The sequence below is a fragment of the Vanessa atalanta genome, chromosome 21 (genome assembly GCF_905147765.1).
Source record: "Vanessa atalanta chromosome 21, ilVanAtal1.2, whole genome shotgun sequence".
NCBI lineage: Eukaryota > Metazoa > Arthropoda > Insecta > Lepidoptera > Nymphalidae > Vanessa > Vanessa atalanta.
In genome coordinates, this window is record NC_061891.1 from 269471 (window position 1) to 292839 (window position 23369).

Below are 23369 nucleotides of genomic sequence, written 5' to 3' on the forward strand. Positions count from 1 at the left end.
ACATATATGTATCATAATTTATTTCGTACACGTAATTATTTGTGCGTAAATATTGTTATAGATGGTATGTTTGAAAAATATGAAATAGAACAAATTAAAAAACTTAGTAGCAGTTTGAATGGGCGTTACTATAGAATAACAAAACTATACTCAACGTCAGTTATATATATATTGATTAGCTTATCATAAATTGCTAATTTATTTTTTTCTTTTGTTTCAGGTACGTGATAACCTGATCAAAATACTATACGTTAAATCCAGATTCAACTTGATGTTTTATTATTCTTTTTTTTTATTATTATTATTTATTTGAATCTGTTTTAATATAAAATTATATTTCAAAATTATTCCCTACATTATGGGAGGGTTGAGTTTCGGAGCCCGTTTACTAGCGCCATCTATCGTAAATAGGCTGAAGCACGATGAGAAGCAAAATGTTTTCTCAAGTCTAACAGATTTTCAACTTCGTCATGGTATATTCACCGTTGCAAAGATGGCGCTGCGAGCATTTTATGACGTACTTCACGTTTTCCGTATTTCTCGCTAGTTGTCGCGCATTAAATTAAACTAATATAAATTATTAAACTAAAATTTGCAATACCTGCTTAAACGGAGAAGTATACCTATAAAGTAATCAGTGATACGACTACCGTCTTTTTTTAAATTCCTTTAATATATATATGATGTAAAAATGTTTTGATAACTGGTTAATTTTTTTATAATAAACAGGATAATTTTTTTTTAGAATATTCAAGCGTCTTTAACTCTTTATGTAATTTTTAACAATGTCAGCGTATTTTTATCGATATATTTTATTTCTAACATGTACTTGGTTAAAATAAAAATAACACTTATCACACGACGTCGCACGACGAATGTAAAAGGACTCAAGGGTGTCACACACTACTCTTTGTCATCTTTGTCGCCCTGGTACTCGACGCGTACGTGCGCCTACTTTCGTATTTTTTGTCTTTGTTATTTTTTACCTGCGGGCAAAATAAAGAAGTTTTGAAAGAAGTGTTGAAGAAGAAAGGGATAACAGACAATTATTGTCAATTTAAAGCGTTTTCTACTTAATAGGTTCTTTTACAAACTATGTACTTTACTTGTCCATATATATACATAACTAAACATATCTACTAAATTATTTTATATATTTCGTAGACGTTTAAGTTTTGTATTACTAACAATATAAGTCGATGATACTTCAAATAAAAATTATTATTATTATATATGTATAATCATATATGATTTATTATTAATTAATAAAAAATTTATTATACTGTCTAGTCATTAAATAATTTTACAGATAATAATCAAATAATTTGCTGTGAGCGTTTTTATTATAAAACATAGCTATTCCCCGTGACTCTGCGTTAAATTTATTATATGATTGAAGTAATTTCGTGTTTATAACATCGGCATAGATACAATGAAATTCTGAAAAAAATAACTCTATTATTATAAAGAGTAACGTGGAATCAAAATAGTAATAATAAGAATCATGAAAGAATGCTGAATTGCAAAGGAGGGAATGACGAGACCCGACGTCAGTGTGCCCCTTATTAAAATTTCAGATACAATAATACATACGTAGTTCATTCATTACTGATAATTGTGATATCGTAAATATTTTTCGCTTCCAACTTGTTACCCCGAATTCGAACCGTGGGCTTCGTCTATTAAAATTAGTTTCTACGACAAAATTCAATTCCGCTTTCGAAAACTCCCGGGAGACTTGCCCTGAGACCTTTTTCCTCATGCAAAAACCTCGAGTCTCCAATTCGTAAACATATTCTATTTTAGTTTCCATTTTATGGCTGTTTTAGATTAAATCAAAATTGTCGTATGATGTTTATTGTGGAAAGTTAAAACCGACAAATTACGAAAAAATACAAATCCAAACATTTTCATATATTTGTTTTTTTAAGTTCAAGCATCATTACCGGTAAAGAATGTGAATTCTGAGGAGAAGACGGCAATTAAATTACACCTAGTTGTTGTTAATTACAAATCCAACATTCGTTTATTCTGTGGTTTTTCAAAGACAACTATTCCGATGTAGAGTAATAATGAGATTTTTTTAATGCCATAGACACAAACATTGACAAGCGATACCTGTCTATTGAGCTTCTCGAGTAAGTTCAAACTGAGGGATTTATTAAAAATAAAATTGCTTAACACAAATATCACGGCAATTTTTATTATGTACCTGTTTAATGAGACCGAAGCAAGTTTGACAACAGTGACATATGTATGTATGTATTCTTTACACTAATGAATGATATGCATTGTTTTATATACCTTAATATACTATTATACCCAAGATAGCTTGATCTTTGTGACAGATGTAATTTTTTCGGATCGACATAACTTTGCAATGACGCACATATTCTTATCTTAATTCAATGATTTTAAAAATTGTAAAAATATTTAAAAAAAATACACAAAAGTTCCTGAAGATTCAAGCGTTATCCGAAAATTTTAAGACTTTTTCTATTATATATTATTGCTTCAAAGTAAAATTTAAATAGAAACACTGAAAAAAATAGACGCTTGTACAATGTTACATCGGTCGGACACTAGGGACGCGAATAACAGGCAGAAACTGCTACAAATATCGATTAAAAAAATCCTTATTAAAGATCATTGTTAAGTTATTGTTACGAACGGGGGTCCTTTTAGTTGGGGTCTCTTTGGCTAGTGGTTGGGGTCTCTTTAGCTGGTATAACTCTTTTTAGAAAAAAATTGAATTCTAATTTAAATTACGCATTCCATCGTTCCATCGACTATTATATATTATGTTATATTTACTGTTTCCCATCACTAACCCGTCTGTCAAAAAGATCAAGCTAACTTGAACAGGGTATAACAGGGCGAAAGCCGTAAGCGTTGTAAATTACATACTCCACAGAAAAGTTTTAAATAAATCCCTTTATTACAGTTCATCTATCTATTAATAAACCTCTAAATAATTTTACTAAGATGTTAGTACCTTTATATATGGCTTGAAATTCTCAGTTGTGAATAAGCGGTTACAACTTAGTTCCGAACAAGCAACGGCTATGAAAACGGTCTGCAGTTAGCGGTCGGCAGTCTTGGACTTAGTTAAGATGGAGAAAATTAAACTCTGGAAGTTAGTGTTGTGTACGTTTGTTTAATTGTGTAGCGACAGACGTTCTAGCTGGTTTATACAGTTTAAATTAAATATGTTTATAAAACCAACACGCTCTACAGTGCAGTAGATATAACATGTGTAGGTTCAGTTCATTTGTCAATTAACTACGTTGACACCGCTGATTAAATTATACGCTCTTCGAATTTTACATTAATATATTATCCGTGCTCGCTATATGCCGTGCTCGCTCATCTGGTAATATCTATTTATAATCGATATAATAACCATATAGTGCCGAATCAAAATCAAAATATTCAAAGTAGGCTCTTGCTTACGTAGGGGGAACTTTTGAATTTAATTTAAAGTTTGGAATGTAGAGTATATCAAGGACCGCCAAGAATTTCAGTAGGTACTCATCATCGACAATAAAATACGTAGGAATATAAATAAAATGTAATTAAATCATAATATTTCCTTACATATATCTGCATCAATCGATTCAGATTTGGGTTCAGTGTTTCACGAGGAGACTCTGCCACTGTAATTTTAGCTCCGGAAATGATTAACATCTCAAGCTTGTCAAGCCGATTGTCATTCTCAGTTTCAATATCCGACAAAGCAGTATTCTTTCAATTAGGACTCCTATATCAATCGCTGCAGCGCTCGCAGCTTCGCGCTTAATTGATCAGCGTCCGACGCCTGTTTCTATAAAAGAAGTTTTATTATTTGGGAAAGAAAAGATTTCGAGTTTAATTATATAATTTTAATTGAAAATGCTCCGTACGATTTAAAATTATTGAGAGCTGTTCGCTGAGCTCGAGTGCTTTAATATCAAAGGTAATAAGAGAACGTCAAGTAATAATGAGTTATATTTATACAAGCTACTGAATAAAATTATAATTTTCGAGTTTTTAATTATTATTTGCATAATCGTCTATATCGTCTTAATATCATTCCTAGCTTTATTATAAATATATTTGTGATCTAAATTGACTTAGAAAATAATTATTTTTGATAGGATATAGTAGATAATTTTCAAATTTATAGTAAAATAAATAATAGTAATAAATTAAATATGGAGGCGCCGGGTATCGATCCCGGTACCTCTCGCATGCTAAGCGAGCGCTCTACCATCTGAGCTACGCCCCCTTGGTAGTTTACGTTCGAAATTGTGCAATGTATGCGTAAAGGAAATAACATCTAAGCGATAAAAAAAAAGTGGTCTCTGGCGAGGGCATAAGTATCTCTTCTTAATAATGCATTAAAAATATTACATAATGTATTATTTCTCTTGAAATTTATAGTAAATATTTATAACATAAACCTTTTAGAACAGTTATTTAAAATAATACTCTTTGTTGCATAACACGAAAGAAACAAAACAGAGCCATGAAAATAAAAAAAAATTGAAACTGTAATTTTTTCTTAATATTGAATTATGACTTTTAAACTAAGGTTTACACCTACATTACTTTGGTAAATCTAAGACATAAACTGACTATCGCGTTAGCCGACAGAGCGCAATATTCAAAAGCTAAGTGAATCTGAATAAAATGCACCTCTGTTCCTCGTGGCCCGAGGCTCCTGGAACACGTCGCGTGCACTATACCTCCACAATATGCAAATTTAATGCGACGTTATATACATGTATCCTCTTATTGCGACAATGTCTTTTATGCTTGTATCTTAACATTACATCGGCGATGGAACGAAATGGATGGATGTTGTCTGGAAATTTAAATGCTAGTGTTTTTTAATTATTGTGGGAGTAATATGTTCGAGACCTTTTTGTGAGATTATTTTGTATTTATAGCTTTGTATATTTTTTTATGATATCATTTTTTATGGTAAGTGGTCACCACCTCCCATAGACAAATGTCGTTGTAAGAAATATTAACCATTCTTTACCACACCAATGCGCCACCAACCTTGGGAACTAAGATGGTACGTCCCTTGTGCCTGTAGTTACACTGGCTCACTCGCCCTTCAAACCGGAACACAACAATACTGAGTACTGCTGTTTGGCGGTAGAATATCTGATGAGTGGGTGGTACCTACCTAGCCAGGCTTGCACAAAGCCCTATCACCAAGTAAATTAGTTTAGCTTTTCTGTTAATTGTAGTGTTGTTAATTTCAGGATTTGGATATCACAATTCTATTTCTAAGTTCCCGAGTTAATATTGCGTCAAGTATAAATGTTCTTGTCAAATACAATATTAAGTTACTTATTAAATCGTCAAGTTCAAGTAATTCTAGACATGTAATATTACACTTACCTGATTTAATGATGTATTATTATAAAACTTGAAATGTCTCAATTAATGAAATAGCTTTTAATTTGTCGCTAAACGTCGCCTTAGGTTAACAAATTTCAAGGGAATTGTATTTCCACCGTATCAGAAACGGTTTTTTAAGCGCGTTGTTTTCATCAATTGTATCTGAAAGGATTGAGAATTAAATAACATACGTGTTCGTGTCTCGCGAATAAATTATAATTTATTGACGCAATGAGATGTTACAGTCGGCTCGAGGGAGTTGCGATCAGCGATACATACATTATGTAAATTTTTCATTATATTCGTAAATGTTTCATTTATGCGAGAAAAGAGTACAAGTCTCGGAGTTACGTGCTCGAATGTACAAATATTTGCCATATTATTAATGTTCCCAAAAAACTTTAACATTTAATTAAATATTGATCTACATCGTCAATTATTATACAGGAAAACAATAACCTTTGCTTGTTCTGATTCATGATCATTTGAAAGCTGATTTTATTTAAATAGAACACGAACAATAGGACATTACATCTTCCCAATGGTGTAAGGATTGATTTGTTCTCCTGTGATTGATTTATGTCAGTGGCCAGTTACCGACAGACGGTTGTGTGCTTTACTAACATAAATGAACGTATACTTGTATGCGATCGTATTATTAGATGCATAATAATAAAACTAATTAATTCAAATTAAACTTACAATATTTTTAATTGTGTTTAACAGCCTCTCTCTCTCCTCCTCTCGTCTCTTCTCTTTAGGTTAAATTAATACTTCAAGTCGTTAATGAGACTCTATCTCCATGTGACATACCTAAGGTATTTTACTTGGAGGTTATTCGTGTATGGTATACGGCACTAAATGATATTTAGAAGTAAGTTGCTCCCTATGGACTGCTATACAGCTGTGTTGTATATTAAAGAGTGGTTCAAATAGATTGATATGTTTTTTCTCAGCGAGTAACGATTTTTATTGTTGAATAGATGAAGGTAAAGTCAGCTGGTCACTTATATTCATAAGTTGTTGCTATGGATAGCTCAGGGAACGTTATACGTTTTCTAATGCTCGTGTGCTTGAATTGTGTCTGTCGAAGTAATTCGGCCTGAGCACTCTTAGCATAAGGTTTCGTCGTCATCTATTGCTAAACATGCTTCTCCCAGCCTGTGCCAAAGCTCAGCGTTCCACATCCGGTCTGTTCTCGCCGGGTCTACTTTCAGGTAATGTAGTATGTAATATTGTTACGTCAAATGCTTTTTATTTTTTTTTTGTATTTTTACAATATATCAGATACGTCACGATTGATTAATCTTAAGAATATACAACGTTCAATATCTATACATATATAGAAAAGAAAAAGTACAATGTAAGGCCGAACAAATTGAATTAAGAAGTGTTCGAGCCGAGTGCCATTCATAGTTTGATCGTTTTATTTCTGAAGCTTAGATTTCGACAGCTACCTTTCTCGTCTACGCGAAAGTATTATACTTGGGGAAAATAATAACATTAATCTTACGAATGCTCATTGATCTTAAAAAAAAATATCAATCACATTTTTATAATTCAATAAGTTTCTGTCCTTTTGCGAAATTAGGGAAAGGTAAAAGTAGCTTGCAAACCGCAAAAGACAATAACAACAACCATGAAACAAACTTTATATGAAAACCTTGCGTACTTGCTTAGTATTTGATTCTATAATTAATTCAAAGTTGTATCAAGGTTCAAGGCGTCACCTGAGTACGAACCTTGTCACAATACGAGCTAATGTTTTGTGTAACTTGTGTGTTTGGGTCAATTCTTCCAATTGAATTTTAAATCAGTTCAACTAAACTGACTGGGTTGAAATTTTGCACGTATGTTTGATGTATAAACGTAGATTATCCCCATCACTGGGATAATAAAATCATGGTCGCGAAATTAAAGCTTGATTTTAAAGAGTTTTGTTAACTTTATTTATGAAATCTGTTATTTCGTAAAATTACAATAATGTGAAATCAACTTGTTTACAGGGTATTTCCGTAGTTATTTTGAATATAATTTTAATCTCCAAGCAAAGTGCTATGTTACGACCTGTGTGTAAAGATTTAACAATTTATTTAAAGGCCTCCCGTTACAATGTCGATTGGTCGGGAGTCGGGACACGGGAGAGTACAATGAAAGTCATCGTTACAGTAGCAATTTTTACCCACACCTTTGTATGGAGAGATAACAAATTGTAATTGGTCGAGCATCCCCGTGTTTATGACCCAACCGGTAAATAAATCATCAAGTATTTTTGTTCGGGCGACGTGCGCCTCGCTTATTTATTTTGTATTATTTGGTTCTTCGGCTGTTGCTAACAATTTGTTCTAGCAAGTTGTACCGTTTTTTACTTATTTAAACACATTGGTATTATGCATGATGATATTCCTGTGTTATTAAAATTGGTTACGTGAAATATCCATTGTATTGCTATCCGTTTCAAATGAAGCGCTGTATAAAGTCACCTGACGCCTGTAAGTACCTGGCAACATTGCTCAGGGTATTTATTATTGCACTGCGACTTAGTTTGTAAAATATAAGAATTAGATGATTAACTCTTTCTAAATAATTCTTATTCTGTTACTTAACGAAGTTTTTTGTAATGTCATTATTGATATACAAATTGTAGCAGGAGGTTTTATATACATGTATAATTGTATTTAACTAACATGACTTTGTACTTTTCAATGTTGAATAAGATTAACTACTGAGATTCTACGGTTCTTCTCACTTAATATAGTTTGTTAAATGACGACTCAAAAGTGCTTGTATTGTATTCGTATTTCAAATATAAATCCTTATTATATTCAATTTCAATATAAGATAAATTTATTATAATTATAAAATGATTAATAACACGTGACGAATAATATAACTCTTGGCCCATTTATGACACGTTTTATATGTAACCGTGTTCGAGTATTGGCAATCGCTCTCATAACGCGTTCGGAATCTCAATGTGGCTCAACGATTTTCTCCCGAAACGTTTAAAAATACATTTTTAACTTGATTTTTTTTTTTGTTTATTGCCGTATTTGTGTTTAGCTAGAAATTTAAACAAATCAGCAATTACCTTCAAAGTCAGAGTTTATGTGTAGTGATTATAATTTTGATCATTGACAGTTATCCTATTAGGTATTATATGTTACATAAGTCTATTGTTATACAATATACCATATGTTCTTTATGAGGTCTTCCGGGGTTGTAATTTAGGCAACATATTAATGTGTAGATTTTGATGCCCTAAACTTCTAAGTAATAATATATTTCAACTATTTTTAAAATGTACATTGTACATAGTCAACCTTTATTTTTTCGTTAGATCGTTTGATTGTAATCTGTTTAAAATATCTCACGCACACGCAGGTAGCAGCGATCGCTGTACAAACGTGCGTTGCGTCACAATTGAGGGTTCAACTGCGGAACCTCAGTAATGGATTTTCGATGCTGTTTTCCGAATCGTTTAACGCATTAGTTTCTTGTTTTCCTACGCCCAGTAGTTTTTTTGTAGAAATATAACTCGAAATGAATAATAAACCAAGTCACCGGCAAACTGTTATGAAATAAAATTAATTCGTCTGTTAAAGGAAGGAGATTTTGTCTTCTATGTTTCTTTGTGTGTTACGCGAAATCATAAGCGGTTTAATCAATTATGTAGATCATGTATTTCGCTTCCATGGGAAGAATACGGATGGAAAACTAGTGCATTCGTGACTTGTTCCTGTAATCGGACCGTCTCATTTGAAGTGCGCTTTAAGAGGCCTCCCCATACTTATTATAAGATAGATAATGTAAATTATAAAACTTTTTTTTTTCAGTAAGAGAGATTTTTTTTGCTGAAATGTGTACATTTTTAGTGTTGTAAACAGAGTTCAATTTATTTATTTTCAAAAACAAAGTTACATTTAAAATAATTTGGAATGAGTACCAATGATTTCCTCTCGTATTTTTGATAGGCAAGTTTGATAATGATTTATTGTGCTTTCATACGACGGCGACTTCACATGGTGCCGTGCACGAAGACGAGACGAATGGCAAACAATGAACGTCACTATACCTACGTGGCAGGCTCGTGAAACTCGCCCTATGAAAGAAGGAGAAAATAGGCATGTTTTTTGCACTCTATTCCAAGCTACTTAATACATTGTAGTAATGAGTTTTTTTAATTATTTTATATTTCGATAAATTTTGCCTTGCGTTTTTAAAAATAAATATAATATAGCTAAATTCTCGGCACATTTTTCTTATTGTAATTTAATTTTTTTGACAGATCCCTTAAATCTGGTTAGGTTAATGTTATTTTTATTTATAAAGAGTAATCGTGTTCCCGATAGTATAAGGCATTGTAAAAATTAACACTCATGAGCAAAACTCAAAACTCAAACTCAAATTCCTTTATTCAATATAGAAGTATTACATTTTCTTATTGATGGTCAAATTAAACATTACCACCGGTTCGGAAAAAGAAAACACCCTGACCTAAGAAGAATCGTTGAAAGAAACTCAGCGGGCCTTTTTTTTTACGTCAAATTAATGATATACATAATTGTATATGAGTAGAAACAGCCAGGAGGCGATCGTTTCATTCCCAAAGTGTGCTATCAAACATAAACTCACTAATTGTATAGTAACCTTTCGCACACAAGCGTTCCTTAACAATTTTTTATTCCTTAACAAAACCCTTAAAAGCTTTCCATACGTCTGACTTTCAAAAATGACGAACTTTATTGTATGTATAATATTGTTCTATAAACTACATTTAGACTTATAGTTAAAACAATATAACACGAATAAAAGTAATAAAGGTAACTTCAACTTCACTTCGATAAGAAGTTCATAAATGAAACAAGATATGTAATAAGAGTAGATAGGTATTTCAAATTTAATTATAATCAGAATAGAAATTTTGTAAATTTGAAACGAGAACATACATTTGTTTCCAAACGTTCATAATGCGTTGGTTACACGTAATGAGTTCAGCTCCACGACTGAACCGAAAGTCGAAATTTTTAATGAGCTTCGTAAACAAGGGCAGTTCACCTAAATATTAACTTTGGGAAGATGTGTACTACTAATTGAGTACTGTACACTGGCGTATATATTAACTGAGAAAATGTATGTTGAAAGAATATACATCGTTTTTTACATTGTACTTGTTACCAGTGTTATATAAATATTTGATCTGATTGAGTTGTTAGGTGTTTCAACCGTAGAATTAAACCAAATTGTGTTGACTGATGTCTTGAAATATTAAAAAGTGACTACATGAAGATAAGTAACACAGCTAAATCTCGTAGATGAAAATTATATGAGACTTAAACTATATTTCCTTCAAGGCCGGCAGGCCTATATATAAATATAGCACGCAAATATAGCACGCACCTGCAAGCCCCCCGGTGTTGCAGATGTCCATGGGCGGTGGTAATCACATTCCATCAGGTGAGCCTCCTGCTCGTTTGCCCCATGTAACATAAAAAAGATACTTATACTTAGACTTTTGTTATTATTGAAATAAAAAAAAATCGAGTGCGGAGGGCGGCCGAACACACAAGTTTTGTACGTGTAAACGTTTCGTAGAGCCTAACTCCAAGCAAGACAACTCAGATTTAGCGTGTAGTTTTAATATCTCATCGCTTTATTGCTGTATTCTCCAGTTCGGAAGTTAAAGAAAGAATATTGGAATTATACAGACTTTATTAGAGCATTAGACATCAAAATGTAGCCTACACTACAGTGAAATTTGGTGATTCTAGATTTAAACGCGGGATTAAACGAAATACATATATTTACATGACTTTAATCATGAGAATAACACAAATAAAACAATTGTTTACCAATCGAGCACTCACCAAGTTTTGGTTATGGTCATTAACTGCATTTTTGAAGGACGTCGTTCACTCTAGAACCTATATCGAAGTGTGTTTTTTCTTAATTTCTCTTAAAGCTAAAATTATAATAAGTTAAATACATAGGAGCATAACTAGTCGACTGGTATCATTAAAGTTCCGCTATTTGTATTCGCAACACTTGTATCACGGCTGCGGTATCCTCCACCTACTTAATACTGAATCTGAGTTTATCTCGCATTCTCGTGTCCATTTATATTTCGGCTTTGAATTCGAGAGTCGTTGCTATGAAGCGAATGTCCCGGAAGGAGCTGCGTGACTAAATTTTCATTGAAATCAAATATTTGTTCCAATTTGTGAACGGAAGAATCACGTTTATAATGCAGGATTAACCTGATAAAGAGTTAGCAGCTCCATTTTATATTTATTTATTTATTATTATATATTCTTTATTGCACACCTATATCTATATATCTAATGTTTATAAGTTTTGAGTATTTTTGCTGTGATGTTTTATTAACCCAGCTCCCGGGGGCGAATTTTACTTGAGTGATAAATGCTTCGATCGAAGATAGCTTCGGTAAGATATTTATCACCGCTAATGTAAGTCGATCGATTAATTTTCAATTGTAAGACGTTTACGTTATGATTGATGATAGTGATTCGTTATGTTTAATGTTACGGGATCCGATTCCAAAATTATGTTCCAGTAGCCGTGGGTCACGCATTATATTCACACACTCTTAATATTTCGTTGCTTGTTAGGCCTCAAAGGCAGGAGCCTTTGAAGTCTTATGCACGACACATTTATATGAAACACCGTTTTTCACCGTTTCTATATTTGATGGAATTTGTTTCTGCGAAATATGAAACGTTACTGTTTTTATATTTTTTTTATTTTAATTATTTGTGCGTATGGTGTAGGTGTATAGCATCCAACGGGAATGAGAAAACATTGACACAAACTTGTTTTTTTTTATGTATGTGCACGGTACGGGCAATAGACGGGTCTGCGTCTGGATGTAACCATGGGAATGGGACAACGAACCGGTCGATGACTCTCGTCTCATTAACTTTCCCAATAAAATAATTGAGAGATTCTGTTGCGGGGATGAGGCTGTGCGCGGTGCGCGGGACGCGCGGGGCGCCCGGGACGCCTTCAGTGATCGGCCGCCCGCCCTGGCGCCTGCACGCGACCTGACGCGCGCCCTGCGCTATCCGACTCGCCGTGTGTGATAACCGAGACGTCATAACGTCGTTGTGATCTGCTCGTGAGGCGTGTGTACGTGTATGCTCATTTTTTCCGTGCCTCTCGGAAACCATACGAGTGCTCGATACCACCCGATCGCCAATGAACGCCTCGTGATACGTGTCACCGCTTTTACCTTTTAATCTTTAACAGATAACATCTATAAAACCTCGCTAAGCGGTTTAATACGTAAATCAATCCGTCATCCTGTCAGTAAGAGACTTGGATGTCTAGCAGACTCGAGTCCGCCTCGAATAACCTTTGTGTTCCCAAACTTGTTTTTAAGTTTTCGAATCGTCTCGAATTACATAATGGATATTTACCTACTGCGGAGCGATCTTCGTAGCTAACGCTATGCGTTAAACCGAATAATATAATAAGTCAAACTCGTATACACGTGAACCTGAGATCAAATGGGAAACTTAGAAACTAATTTCCTCGCATGTAACTCCGTTGAGTCACAACATTGAAAACAAACACGATGCGAAAGTATTTGTATTCGACGCCTTAGGTAATTGACGAGGTCGCTTATCTATGGGGGCCGAGTCGCAGTCACGTTTTATATAAGGCAACACGAATATTAGCTGGCGGAGCGATGGTCCCGCATTTGTCAGCCGCTTCGCAATCAACTGCTTCTTAATATTTCTTAGTATGTTTCTCTCGAGTGTGATGTTCATTCATTCATTTTTATCTTCGTAAATATTGGCGATATGTTAATTATCATGTACATCTAACACGTGTTTAATCCGTTAGTAATTTGTATATATGTATTAATTAACACTCATTAATTATACATTGTTTAATAGATGTATTTCTATTAATATGACAGTTTCAGTATCTCTATATGAAATAATTATCATACAGTAATATGGCATCTATTAACGTTTTATTGTAAAACAAGCTGATGAGTACATAACTATGTGCATCTCATTATCTCAGGACCGGAGGTTTAAATTATATAGCCTTGCTCAAAAAAAAGCTGTCTGACGCAAAAATAATTATTCAAATCGGGCTGGTAGTTCTGAGATTACTGCGCTCAAACATACAGAACGATCTCATAACGTAGCTAAACTGTATAATTCTGTCAACTTACAGACCGCTCGCGAGCTGGATGTATCGTGAAAATGTCATTAGAAACACTAGTCATTTACAAATATTATAAAAATGTGCGAAATAATTCATAATACTCATGAATAAAATATGATTTTATTCTAAAATATTTCAAACATCGTTTCTAATTGTAAAAAAATACTGATATTATACTGTCTTTATACCAGTAGATATTAGTTCTTTTGGTATAAACCTTTCAGAAGAACAAAGATTCAGTATTTATGATTTAATTTTAAATCTAAAATTAAATGTGAGTCATTATTATAGTGTACATTTTCAGAAGGCTTATGTTTAACAGTATAGAGAAACTAGGCAACAAAAACAATTATAGGAAACATTTGAGCGGTATGGTGTTTTTACTGGCTTCACGTACGGATCGTAAAGTATACGTTTTTTGAAAAAAAAAACAAGGTAGTTTTTTGTTCAGGCGTCCATGTAATCGATCTATGCGCGCTCGGTACGCGTGTAGGCAGGCATCTATGTGAAAGTCGTACGGTGAAAACATACGATTTTGTTTAATAAATTGCCGCAGTCGCCTTTGTGGTGAGCTTTATTTGCATTGCGCGAATGCGGCTAATGAAATTGATATTTGTTTTTGAAATTTCACCTTAATCAGAGGACATGAAAAATATTTTCAGTAAATTAATAGTTGATTTATTCGAAACTCAATAGCTGATCAGTACGAGTAGACCGGCTTGTTAATTATGTGTTACAGGTTTGATCCCATAAATGCTATAGAGTTTGTTCAAATAAACTATTATACGGAGCGGTGCATCACAGTTTGTCCAAAAATATATACATAGTGTAAGTTACTGTGTCTTAGCCAAGCTATCTAGTGTTTTCATAAATTAATAGTATCAATTACATGGTTCTTTTTCTAATTTCAGACAGTTTTTAAATGTTTTTAATATAATATTCTTGTTACGATGTTTTCTGTGCGTAGTATCCGGTTACTTGTCATTACTCATTGTTTGAGGAGTAAGTCCCCGTGTACTTGAGACGTACGCCTAGCAGTCACTCGTCAGTTATTCTATCGCCAAAACAGTAATACCTCGTATCATTGTGTCATGGTTTAATGGGTGAGTGAATTACAAATAAAGGATAAATCCGACCTTAGCTGCGATGGGAGGCACCGCCTTGACTTGTAATCGTTAATATTTGTAACGGTGCTAATGCAATTGTGTGGTAGTGACGTCGAGTTATTAATATGGATTATTTGCTCGACATGTGTTCTTATCTAAAAGTTTTAATAAGTAAAAATACATAAACAACATAACTACTACGTGACAAAGCGAGAGCAAGGTTGTCTTCTGTTTTGTAGTTTTTGATCGGCTGTCGTCTAATATGGGCATCGGCGTCTCACGTATCGTCTCTGCATGTGATCGGGCTCATTTTTGTTAAAATAGTATGAATCTTGTTTTCCTGTGGTTTGCAAAGTCCTTACTTCGCCGTGTTAACAAAGAGACGGGAGCACTATACTTTGTATAACGTAATGTATGGAATAGTCAAATGATTGAGATTTTAAATGAACCGATTGTTTGGAACATGAAGTTGATCGTTCTATTAAATTATTGGAATCACGTTCAGACGAATCTAATTATTTTCCTAAACAATGCTTCCGAGTCGCATATCATGTTCATTATTTTTTTAAATTTTCACCCAGTATGAAAAATCTTTGTACCTATACGCCGTTAAGCTAATGGTGTTGAATAACACCTGCCTTACATAAGATAACGGTATACAATTTCGAAATAACGTAAAAGTAAAATTGTAGTTCGTCGCGTATTCTAAAGCAAAACGCTCGGAAGAGCCGGCACGTCTTAGAATAAACTCCACGACATGTGTTTTCTTGCTCGAAGTAGAACAGGGAGAGGGGGGGTGATGGTTGTGATCAAGCTTCAAACCTTTTGTTCGCTCAGGCTTTGTGTTCCAGCTAGTAGTCTTATACTAATGAAGTTTCCTATTTATTGTTGTTCTTTTTTATTTAAAATATTCGTTAGAGTTACTTTGTCAATTTTATTTTACGTATCGGTAAATACACGTTGTTTTTTTAGTTCACTGCATACTCAGTAAAGATACTGTTTTAATCAGTCCGTTTAATTTAAACACACTGATATACTATAATCTTTTAATAGGTAAAGGTATCATTGACTAGACTAACAGTGCTTTTTCTTACATTTGTAAGTAGTGTTAAAATCGGTTTTATGTCGTTAGTGTCACTTTAAACGAGTTTTTGCGCGAATTCGTCTGCAGCCGATGTTCCATTTAATTGCTCGTGACGTACGACCCGGTCGCAGCCGTAGCTCGTAGTGCCCACCCTCCATCTGATATACGGGTATAGCTCCGTACTATTTGAGCTATAAATCCGGTATATTTCGTATATTTCATGAGGCTATAAATATCAACTCGACTATGTGCTCTATCGAAATCCGTACGGAATTCTTAAGTTTATTACTTCAGGCACATGCCCGGGGAAGCTTCGACGTACGAGTACTTGATGTTTGTACGGCCAGGCGGTATATGATCTCTTAAATTCTCTTTTTGCGGATCAAAAGGATGATAAGTGCAGTTAAATAATTCCCGTCAATGATAGCAAACCCATAAGAGGAAACCGATAAAGGAAATTAGAAATAAAACGTCCATTTCAAATTATTTAATTTGTTACTCGTAATAGTTTCTAAAATACACAAATGATGAAATCATTATAAGTCGTTTAAAATAAATACACATTTGTTGAATGTTTGTGATTGCGACCCGTTGATTCATGAATTTCGTTGTTCACGACGGCCGTGATGAAAAGAAAGCTCGAAGGGCAAGCAAGCTAAGGTGTATTGGCGCTTGAATGACTTAGCCAGCTAAATCCGGAGAAGACTTGGCGCGAATGTATTCATGTTAGTAAATATAATATATTTTTCGTGTGTCGTTACTTATTAGAAGACGGCAATATTGTCATGATTTAAATATTTTATTTCAAAAGAGTTAAGAATACATACTGTTAAAAAATAATAATAAAATTAATGGTATGTACGAAAGGCGGTAGATCAAAGGCGAAGATTAATAGAGCGATACGGAGGTGTACAGCTTAGGTTTTATTTTATTGAAATCTGGGCTCGTTAGTCCGATGTCAACATTGTAACTTGTTCTATATCTTTCATATTATACAGCATGGCTTAGCTAAAAGCTACAAAGTTGTAAGTGCCCTGGCATGCTATAAACAACGAAGGTACTAAATCAATTGACGGCGCCGTGTCGCGCTATTCATCAGCTGGATGGTTATCATTACGGTGCGGTGACATGTCCACGCAAATCGCTCGCATGACGTTCACATGACGTTCACGGAACGGTGACAAAGAGGGATGACGTGAATCCGTGACGCGATCGCGTACAAGCGCGCCGGTCATGGTATTTTTCACCAGTGGTCGTTTCTGTTTACATTCGAGCGGACATTGTCGAGTGATTGACAGCCCGAATCGCGTACGATGGATGTGTCAACTTTTTTAATGTTAGCTGTTTTATTGGAAGTCACTGCGCAAACCACTCAATTGTTGCTATTGAGCTGCTGTCGTTAAAAGTTTATTAAAATTAAAATGCTTTTTTTAAATGGGCTTTTATAAATGCAAACAGGCTGACATAAATATTTATATATTTATTTTCATAAATGTTATACTCGAATTAGTTTTATTGTTTTGTTTAGACTTGGAATGTAGTTTAATATATAGAAGAGCAGCTAATCCTGATAGAATATTATTCTGGTCCATTGTCTAAATTTCTATTATGATCACACACGGCTCCGCAACGAAGGGCTTTGAGGAATTCGTATTGATATGAGTATTTGCTTTGTGCCCGCGTCGACAAGTGCCTGTGACAGGGAATTGATGGATTTACAATAATTAATGAATTATATTTGCACTTGCAATATGTTTTTTACTGTGACTAACTGATGTAATTCTTGAGGCTGGCACGAATATATATATAGTGGGACTTTAATTTATAATTTGTATATATATTATTTCATATGTATATTATACAGTAGATTTGAATTAGGCGAATACTGCGCATACGAAATTACTCGCTAACGACGTTTCGAGTTTATGAAGTACAACATTCTCATGTAGTTACGTCTGTACGCGCCTGGGACATGGTAATGGAGAGAAGAGGAAAAATATATGTTTAAAATTTTTATATTCGAAAATACGGTGAAATATTTAATAAGTACGAGTGGAAAGAGTCTTTTTAATAAAAATGTTATTTTATATTTATGAAATAGACTTTGTTAAATAAATATTTTCATTTTAATATATTACAGGGGAAATATATATCGACGTAAGAGAATGGTATTTGCTGGAACTAGTGAACGCGAGGTTACAATAATTTTTATAAAAGATAATATAATAACTGTAGATATTTTTGCATTGTAGCAAAGTAATAGTGAGAGGAAAATTAAAAAAACAAATGAAATAGCACCTCCGTCCACAAAATAATTACAAAAACAATAAAGTGAAAAACGTACCGACCATTTGATAGTTATTCTGTAAATTATTGTCGGGTTGTTCAAGAAATAAAAGTTCGCTTTATATACTTAATAGATGTTCCGTGTGTTAATAGATGTAGGGAGAGTAATGACATTTCAGTGGAATACATTTGCCCGCTTATGGCACAATTATTAAAACAATACAGTCTTCTTTTCAGTACACACTTTTAACCGAGATCCGTACCAGGATTTTTATTCAACGTTGTTGTGCGGTAGAGCTAAAAGCTTAATAATAATTAATGAATAAAATAGACAGCCCTTTTTTGAATGTCAATCTGTGGTTGATATATAATATTCAGTGTTTGGGTTTTAAGAAGAGCCGAGATAGCCCAGTGGTTAGAACGCGTGCATCTTAAACGATGATTGCGGGTTCAAACCCAGGCAAGCGCCACTGAATTTTCATGTGCTTAATTTGTGTTTATAATTCATCTCGCACTCGGCGGTGAAGGAAAACATCGTGACGAAATGTGCATATGTCTAATTTCAACGAAATTCTGCCACATTGCCGCCTTGGAGCAGCGTGGTGGAATATGCTCCATACCTTCTCCTCAAAAGGAGAGGAGGACTTAGCCCAGCAGTGGGAAATTTACAGGCTGTTAATATTGTTGTGGGGTTTTGAGCTAAAAGTATCTTCTGAAATAGTAACTACCCAATAAGAACCTACGATAATATTTAATTGTATATTCAAGATTCAAGATATGGCTACATACTAAAAATATTCAGTTCCAAATCAAAGGTCGACTATTTTTTAGTTATGATTCAATTTTGGCAAAAACGAAACTTATTGAAAAGTTTATTTCAAAACAAAAATATTTATTTTGTTTCACCGGCGGGCTTAACGCTGAAAGCATTCTCTACAAGCCTGTAAAAAATTTCAGCTCAAAGAACAAAAGTTATTATTACATAATGTGTAGCTATTCAATTACTCACTGCAAGTATTATATTATTTTCATAGATTAATTAATTTCATTTTGTTTCTTATCTCACTAAAAACTTTTACATCTTCATATGCCACACAGTAGATGTCCTGGATTGGTAACCGATAACAAAATGTATTAAATATATTCAATTTAATATTTTATGTTATGAAGAGCCGAGATGGCCCAGTGGTTAGAACGCGTGCATCTTAACTGATGATTTCGGGTTCAAACCCAGGCAGGCACCACTGAATTTTCATGTGCTTAATTTGTGTTTATAATTCATCTCGTGCTCGGCGGTGAAGGAAAACATCGTGAGGAAACCTGCATGTGTCTAATTTCAACGAAATTCTGCCACATGTGTATTCCGCCAACCCGCATTGGAGCAGCGTGGTGGAATATGCTCCAAACCTTCTCCTCAAAGGGAGAGGAGGCCTTTATCCCAGCAGTGGGACATTTACGGGCTGCTAATAATGCTAAAATATTTTATGTTACTCTGGTTTTATTCGTGAATCTTCTTCGACCTTTAATTTTGCTCAATGTATAGAAAGAGTTGAATCCGTGATGGGTGCGGCAACCAGTCGACACGTATCGACACACCATTGTGTATGTACTCGTACATACACAATGGGAAGTGTACATGTAATGTGATATTATGATACTAGCGTTCATTAAATAGTTCCGAAATAATAATTAATGCGTTCTCAGAATTAATAATTGTGTTTATTCGTGGCTATTTCGATGAGAATTCATTGTATATAAAGGCACACTTCATTTTCCAAGAATTTTATTTTGATGATTTCCAACAAGCACTAAAAATGTTTTATACTTCACCGTATTTTAATTTCCATTAATTATATTATAGTTTGAAGTGATAAGTTAAATTAATTAACTTCAAGTGTGACTATTTATTCCGGCTACTTGTGAAAATATTTTTTAAAAGACCACGATAAAGATGTCTCCGATAGATGTAAGTCTAGCGATATTTTTAATCAACTTGGAATTAATTTTAATATTCTCGCTCGCACCTCTTGTTATTATACCAGAATGATAATATTTTCTTTATTTGAAGGTATCAAAGTAGAAGCATCAATTTAATTATTAACGATAGTCATAAGAGATATCAAATATATTGCCTTAAATGCCTTTTACAAATGATAATAGATAAAGGTGAGCCTCTTTTCAATTTAAAATTACGCCATGATCCTTTTATTTCACGTACAGCCGCGTCACTCTAGTCACTCTACCTGGCAAAGTGATTGACAAATCTAATATTGTACAGAGTTTGTCCTCGTTTGACGGAGTAGAATAACTTGAGGCATTTATGTTTTTTGTATATCATACAAGTTTGCATATTATGTTTTATTAGACGTGGATACAATGGAATAGATTGCCTTGCGTGGGGAGCGTGAGGGCCTCTTGACCTTCGAATTACTTACCAATAATTTAGAATTTCAACCTAAACTAAGATAGGTAAGACTTTATTAACTAAAAGTATTTCTGTTCAGACTTAACGTAAGAAACATACAACAGACTCATCACAACACATCTTCACAGTGCGATAGAAATAACCAGAATATGAAGGTAATACGCGCATGTAGAATCACTTAGATATTTAAACCACGCGACGGTTAAGTCAGATGCAAGTTACGCCCACGCGATTTCTCGAAATAGGTACTAACGCTACGAGTAGAACTAGTTGTAACTTGGGTTTAGTTTAACCAATGAGTGTCGCATTTACCATGAAAGTCCGCCGAGATATTCTCAGTGCAAATAATATTCTGATTCAAATCTTTATATAAACCGAGTGTCCCTGTTAGGTATATTAGTAGGTACTGTAATCTAATTATAGTTGCGTAGTAAGTTTTGTTTTTTTACTTTTTTATGAAATATTGTTTTTGATATTTTACGACCTTTCAACGATACATTGATCATAATGCTTGCTTAAACTGTTGGCGTATAAAAGTTATAATACAAATTTAAATTTTCTTTCTATCAACACTCAACACTCACTAATTCCCCAAAAATGTAGATACTTGGAAATTAATCAAAGGTTTTAACATTCAATAACCAAAATGTGTCACCTTGGTATCAAAGGATTATTACGTATTTAAAATACATATATATTTAGAAATCTTTTCGTGTATGGAAATACCGGGCGCACCTACAGATTAATCAATTTCACACGAGCACGTCTGAACCGGAGCCGGCGCTAATCAAGACATCACAGTCGTCGAACGACATCAAACGAACCGCTGTTTGTTCCGCTAAGTACGTCTCAGGAGAACGAGAGATCTTGTGCCATTTCACGTGTGCCGAATTGAATATCCTTTTTCATTTGGCGATGTATGAATATTGGAATTTCTAACTTGTAAGCGCAACGCCTCTGGGAGTTTCCTGGGTGTGAGGCCTATGTTATCTTTTCTTATTGCGTCGTCTTCTCTTAAATTTAAAATATTAATACTTTTTAATTTTTTTAATTCTTCATCTAGATATTATAATATTTGCGTTCTCACACGTTTTAGGCTTTTTTACATTGTCGCAAAATTAAAAACAGAAAATCAGAATAGTCAATTTGCTTGTCCGACATATCCGAAAGTTTTTTTCCAGTAGGTATAGTCGCCGCGGACGGCACGGCGCAGCGTCGGCCCTTCGGCCCTAATTGAGAAAGTTTAGCGAAGCGGGAAAATTTCTTTAAAGACCGCCCTAACTGATGTCCTTCGGGTGTTCGTCCCTTCGAGATTATAGAACGATGGGCTTCCTCCTTGACGTGGATTTGATTTCTCTGAAGGATAAAAAAATTAGGATGTTTAAAAATATTTCTCAAACTTGACGAAACCGCTACGAAGTTCTATTTCGTATACGTTTTTACATAAACATTTACAAGTTCAATTCGCGACACAAAAGGAAAATAATTGAAAACAGATAGGATTTAAAGATTAGATTTATTCATTATTTACTTCATTTTAATTTTTATGGTTCTAATGTTTTTGATTTGCAAGTGATAGTTTAGGGATATTGTTCAAGTTGTCACTTTGTTATTGTGTTACTTTGTATGTAAGTATATAAGAATATAAGGTATCTCAGTTAGGTATTAGGGTATTTTGTTACATTGTTTAGGTTTTTTATAAATATATATAAAGACTCGTGTGAAAATCAATTAAAGTTTATGTCAACTCTGCGATGACATCGTCGACACAGGACACTAGGAGCTCGATATCAAACGTAAACAATATTAATTATCTTTGATTAGATAATAAATACAGTATTACTATTAACCCTTCTTATTAAATCTTTTGACTATAGGAATAACAATCTTGATTTTAATTATATAGAAAGTGAGGAACTAAACCATGACATCAAATATATAAACGTAAAACAAGAAACGCACATAAAATGAATCAGGTAACTAAGGCGCAAAGTAATATCGAAATGGAACCATTAAAAATGATGCCGGAGAGGATTAATTGAGGGATGGCCGGAAGTTCAGAATGGATTGCCGTGATCAATACCCGTGGGTCGTGGAGCCGCAGCGTGGCTGAGCCTTGCGTTTGTTTTTACCCGTTACCCGCGACCCGCTGCCCCCGCCCGACTCCCGCTATCCGATACCGCTCGCCAATGAACAACCAAAATAAACTACCGATTCGACATTTATTTCGGTAGGAATCCATCGGGTTGAAACCCATTAAGTGATTAATAATTTAGGTCATTGGAGACTGACTGCCGAAAACAAGTTGTTTTTTTTTTAAATTTCTATCTCGTTGCCTAAAATAACAGATTTTTTGTTTGATGGTCAGATTTGAAGGATAAAAAATTGAACTTTGTATTAATAAAATTTTGTTTTAAAATGAAAATTGCTTGATTGAAATTTGTCTTTATAATAATTGCACATACATAATTTGCGAGCGGTTCATTTATCCTGCTCCTGAACTGCTTGGTGGGTGATAGTTGTGCGAGCAAGCATCGCTTTGTGACTAACTTTACAGATTACCTATACCATACTCACGATGAAAAATATCCATGAAAGTTTTGTATTTCTTAATACGATGTTCCACATTTGTAGCAGTTCATTCTTTGTATTTATTATAATGTTAATTGCTTACGTCCGCGCTTTCGCCTTTGAAAGTGGTTATTTCTATATTTAGTTTACTCCTTTCGTTTTAATTTGGTATATTTCACGAATGTATGTTGTATGTATGTCTCATCTCCAAATAGCATGTATTGAAGTAGATTATCACTTCTTCCAAACTACACGACGAGTATTTCTAAGGTTTTCGTCATACATTAAATCTTCATTCTATCGC

General features: G+C 34.0%; 1 protein-coding gene and 1 non-coding gene across 2 annotated transcripts in view; one reads left to right on the forward strand and one right to left on the reverse strand.

Annotated features, from left to right (window-relative positions):
• The window catches only part of LOC125072250 (neurobeachin), a 420639-nt gene that overhangs the window by 55740 nt on the left and 341530 nt on the right, over positions 1-23369 (forward strand). The window lies entirely within an intron of this gene.
• Trnaa-agc lies at positions 4195-4267 on the reverse strand. The gene has a single exon. It is a non-coding gene; the product is annotated as a tRNA-Ala (tRNA).